Consider the following 6044-nt stretch of genomic DNA (forward strand, 5'->3'; position numbering starts at 1 on the left):
AGAAATGAGATTTTTATAGTTTAATATGATAGAAAGAAAATTAAAACAAAAATTTTGACACCAATTTTTAGAAAATCGGCCCAAATTGGACAGAATGGATCAAACCGGATGAACCAGACCCATATTGGGCCCTTGACCTAACCAAAGCTCAACCTAAAACCCTCATTCAATACTCTCTCTCCTCTCTTAAACCCCAAACACGTTGAGCAGCCATGTAAGGGAAGAAAACTCTTCCAAGAACATAAACTCTTGCTTGATCTTCAAATCACCATAACTTTTAATCCAGAACTTCAATTGCTGCACCGTTTGCGATCACGTGTTCATCGCATCGAACTCTACAAAATTCACAAATTTATTCTTGAGATAAGTTACGATTTCTGCTTTGGAATTCTAGCCTTAATTTCAAAATTTTAGGTGAAAAATGTTGAGATTTGTGAGCTTTTGGATGTTATAGGACCCAACTAGGAGAGGCTTAATCTTGTCTCTTTGATCCTTGGATATGGTAAGATTTTTAATCCTAGTGAAATTTATTGGTTTATGATGTTTGGGTATTGAGGGGGTATGTTTGAATGTGGTATTGTGGCTTAGGAAAGTGTATATATGTGTGTTAGAGTTTGATTAAAATTTTAAAAAGCATGGAAAAGGGCTTTTGGGTGCTAAAAATCTGTTCTTGGAGGTGTTGAAACCTTGAGAGCTTGTGAAAAAGTGCTTTGGAGGTGTTCTGGGTTGAGCGGGAAAGCGGCCAAGGTATGATTTCGATTTCTTGTATCTAAAATATAATGTGGTGTGAAAACTTAGGCTAGAGACCCTAAGATAGGATTTGAACTATTGATGTTGTTGATTGGTTGAGATGAATTGTGTGGTTATGTATGTGATTAGTGGATTTTGATGTTTGATTGTATAATGCATGAGAGATATGCATGTTTTGATATATGCCTAATGATTGGTTGAGATTGAATTGTGGGTGGAACCATGTTCATGGTGAGAATGATATTTATTGTATGTATTGATGGTTGATGAAAGTGGTATTGTTGGAAATTGAGATGAGGAAAGGTATATAGCATGATATTGTGTTTGAAATTGAGTTATTTTATTGAGATTGGTTAAAATGGTGGATTGGTGGGTTGTGAATTTGATAAAAAATTTTAACATATGAGTTGAGGAGGGTTAAGGTTGATTTTTGGTAAGTTTTAGTTGGTTTTAAAAGAGTTGAAATTGGTTTGTTTTGAAAATAGACTTTTGTGGGTTTGTATGAAATATGATTTTTGGCCTACTTTGACGGAGCATAACTTGGTTTTTGGATCCCCGATTTGTGTCAAATTCGTTTAAAAATGAAATTGGATCCGAGATGTTTATGCCATTCGAAGAACGGATGGAAAATGATTTGAAACGAAGAAGTTATGTCTATCGAAAGTTTGGGATTTAAAAATGTAATTCTGCAGCTTTTTAACTTAGTAAAATTTTTTTGCGAATCGTGATTCCACGCGCACGCGTGGCCGATGCGCACACATCAATCTCAATTTTCACTCCCCCTATGCGTGCGCCTGGTCGACACGTACGCGTCGTTGTACTAATGCAAGTGCCCAGTATAAAAATCCAGAGAGTTGCGCTGGTATTGTGCTGGTTTTGTGCGAGGAGCATAAAACGCACCCACGCGTACGCGTGGCTGATGCGCACGTGTCACTCTACTTTTCTGCCATCCATGCGTGCGCATGGGCGACGCGCACGCGTCGCTCTACTTTTCGGCCTCCCACGAGTGCGCATAAGCGACGCGCACGCGTGACCCCATTTTCACAAAAAAATTAATTTTTGAGTTTTCAAAGCCGAATTTTAGACTTCTAAACCTCCATTCTCACCATTTATGTCTTAAATCCTTATAGTATGTCTAGTGATGGTAAGAAGCTAGGAAATTGCCAACTTGTGGATGAAGTAAGGGGAGAATTAATGATGAATTATGATTAAGGATAATTGTATGGGGTGTTGATGGCGATAGTGGAAGTGCTTTATTTGCCATGAGCCGAAGGGCTGTAATTGTTAATAAATTATGGCTGGTTATGGATTGTATTATGAGTCGAATGGCTGAGATATTGCTAAATTATGGCTGAGTTATTACTGAATTATGGTTGAGCTATTATTGAATTATGGCTAAGTACGATTGCATATATGCTTTTTGAATGAAATGTGAATGTTGCATTTCCACTATCTGAGATACGAGTTTGCCTGGGTGAAGGTAGTGGCTAGCCACCACGTGCTCCAGGTGGAGACTCGATACTCTGCTAGCCCCATGTTGTAAGTGTGGCCGGACACTGTGAAAGTTTCGGATGAGCTAGCCCATGTGGATAAACACCAGTGCAGTGTGGGTGTTGTGTATATGTATTGATAATTATGATTGAGAATAACTCGAGTTGGGGATGCACGACAGAGGAACGGTCCAATGGTTAGTTACCAGGACTTGTCGGGTTGGCTTTATAACAACTGACAGATGAGACTCATCAGCCACTAGGACAGGCATACATCATATACATTATATGTGAATTGTTTGGAATGCCTAATTGACTGCATAATACTTGCTAATTGTCTAAATACCGTATCTGCTTCCTATTTGTGCATTTCCTTGTTTGATATAAATGTGATTGCGATATCAAATTACTTATGGCGGCTGGGAGGTTCGAAGGATTTGGAAAGGGGAGTGTTAGTTAGACTGAAGATCTTTAGCCAGTTGCCTATTTCATTTATGGTTTAGTCTGTTTATAAGCTTTGATTATCTGTTGGAAGTTCTAGGATTGCCTTCAGCTTTCTTAGGACATCACATGTTAGATAAGTGGGTAAAGTTACCATACTGAGAACTTCCGGTGCTCACCCATACAAATTTTGTGGTTTTCAGATGCAGGACGTGAGTTTCTTCACTGAGACATGTTTGAGACTTCTGGATTAGCGAAGATCCTTAGCTCTCGAGACTTTATTTTGGTTTTATGCACTTACTTGGATACTAATTATCTCCACTATATACATATATACTGTTTTGACTCCTCTTAAAAGTTATTTTGGAGAAACAGGTTCTGTACTTGTCTTTTGGGTTTCTTTTGGGTTCCTTAGTCCTAGGGATGTTCAAAATCGATCTGGACCGAACTAACCCGACGAACTTAACCGAAAAAATCGAAAACCAAATTAATTGATAACCGAAAAACCGAAAAAAACTGATTTTGCTATTTTTTGTACGGTTCGGTTTGATTTTTGGTTTTGAATCTGAAAACCCTAACCGAACCGAATCGAACCGGTTAGGAAAAAAACCCTAAACATTACTAACCCCACCCCCACCCCAAACGAAACTGCGCGACCCAGACCCCCACCCCCCCAAACGAAACTGCGTGAGTGTGATGTGAGAGTCTACCCTAACCCCCAAATCCCCAATCCTTAACCTAGTCAGTATTCATCGCTCCCTCTTCTCCAAATTTCCACACCTGCCAAGCTACGCACCCAGCCACACCTGCCGAGCTACGCACCCAGCCACACCTGCCGACCTGCGCACCCAGCCACCCACCACCGCGAAGCCTTCAGCCCGTTGCACATCAGGCCAACATGAAGCCACGCCGTCGTACATCAAGCCAACACGAAGCCACCACCGACCGACTCGACACGGCAGCACAGCACCACGCCGCCGCCGTTGAGATGCCACCACCCTAATCCATCAGTTCAACCCAGCACGGCAGCACCTCCCAGTCTCCCACTCAGCCTTCCTCCCAAGTCAATATGGAGCCTGAGCCACCAATTCAGGTAATGTTTAGTACCATTTGCTGTTTACTGGTAAATTCTGTTCATTAGTATTGATTTGTTGCTACTTGCTGTCTCTTTGTTGATTTGTTGCTAAGTTTTGTTGATTTATAGCCTTTTTTTCCATGTTAATACTTACAGACAAATGCATTGTTGATTTGTTTTCACCCAGTCACTGATTCAACACAGCACCCAGTCAGGTGAGTTTTAAAAATTTGGTGCCAATTATATTGTTGTTTTAATTTCAATGTTATTTCTGGTTTGTTTTATGCTGTTGAGTTACTGAAACTGCTTCTGTTGTGTTTTGTTTTGCTGTTCTGTTGAGTGTTGAATTACCGAATTACTTTTGAAGTGATTTAGTATGATTTAGTATGTCTTGGAGCTTCTGGATCTTTATAGAGTTAAATTGAAATCAATATGGTAAACTAAATTTGAATAATGAGAACATGATCTTGATTTTATATGATATGAATTACTTTTGTTGGTATTATTGCTGGTTGTTTAATGAATTTGTAAATTGCTTGATTTTGTAAACAAGATATTGATTTAGTAAATTGCTTGATTTTGTAAAAAGAATCTTGATTTTGTAAATTGGCACTAAATTTAATTTTTTTGTTGCATATATTTATTTATGGCTTTATGCAGTTTTGTAAACAGCATAGTTTTTTACTCCACCAAGATGTGGTACGGTTTCAAATAGGTGAAGTCTTTGCACATGTGCCAAAGGATGAAGTTGAGAATAGGATAGAAAACATGAAAGAAGTGACAAGCCATAAACTGACAAAGCTTGACGAGGAGAAACAATATGTGGTTGCTTAGATGGCTGAACTGAAGAAGATTTTGTATGGAAAGTTCAAGGACTCGATCAATCTCGAGGAAGATAGTAGCCTTCTTCTTGTTCATAGGTCTTTTGGGGTTGATTTGAACTCTATTGGACTTTGAAAATTTTTCAATCAGATTGCCCCATGTTTTATTTCATTTCATGTTTAGAGTATTTTCTTGCTTGAACTCTATTGTTCTCTTTATTATTAGAATATATAACTAAATTAGAATGTTTTTTTACTAGTCTTATATTATTATTATAATTGTTGTTCTTATTATGTAACTGCTTTTTGATTTCAGGTTGGTTTGCGTTAAGAAGTTTAGCTTTTATTGGAGAAGACACTATAATTTGGCTATCTTTTAATGGAAATTTATTTTTATTTTTAGTTGCGTTGACTATTGAACTTTTAAACTTCTTTAATTGTCGTATTTAAATTCTTTTTATCCTTAAATTTCATTAGACCAAGACTTTGTTAGCTATTGTGAATTTGTGCTTGTCGATTTCAATGTTATGACTTTGTGAAATAGAATGGTAGTATTTTTTTAATTGATTAAAAAAACTGAACAAACCGAACCAAACCAAACCGATTTTAATTGGTTTGGTTTGGTTTGGATAGCTTTGATAAAAAAAAACCGAATCAAACCGAACCGTAGTTTAATTGGACGATCGGATCGAATGACTTTTCTCTTAAGAATCGAACCAAACCGTACCGCGAACACCCCTACTTATATATATATATATATATATTGCTATGTTCGGACCGGTTATCTTCGCAAACCAGCTCTTGAGTTTTGGATATCCGTACTTTTGACACTCTCTTGTTTATATACTCGCGTTAGCTTATCCTTTATCTGTTTCATTACGTTATCGATCGGAGTATCGCGCTTTTTAATTTAACGATTTTGTTTTGCCCATTTTTCTTCAAAGGCTCCTAGTTATAAACATTTTTCATACTACTATATATATTAAATTTTATTTTTAGATGCCGTAATATATCGCTACCTCTATTTTATGACTTAAACATAGGGTTCTATACTTCTATGTGATAGAGTGTTACACAGTTCAACCTACTCCGATCTTAATCTAACCTTTTGCTGGTCAGATTGGATATTCGTATTGCTGATATCATATTAGGTGATCCTTACCCTTACCGTAACACATCATCATCTAATTAATGAAAGAATCGATTTCACTTTTATATATTTATAGTTTTAATATGACTTACAAAATCTTTCTATGACCAATTAAAAAAATGACGTAATTTTAAAAAATAAATTTGAGTATTATCTGGATCTAGGAGAGAGCAATTGCATTGTAATAAGTATCATAATAAATTAATAGTAAATAGAAGTATAATACTTAGCACGAAAGGAAACAATTATTTTCGATGAGAGTTTCATAGACTAATTATTCAATACACATTTATGGTGATTAAGGAACATCTCTACCT

This window comes from Arachis hypogaea, chromosome 4, assembly GCF_003086295.3.
Source record: "Arachis hypogaea cultivar Tifrunner chromosome 4, arahy.Tifrunner.gnm2.J5K5, whole genome shotgun sequence".
NCBI classification, from domain to species: Eukaryota; Viridiplantae; Streptophyta; class Magnoliopsida; order Fabales; family Fabaceae; genus Arachis; species Arachis hypogaea.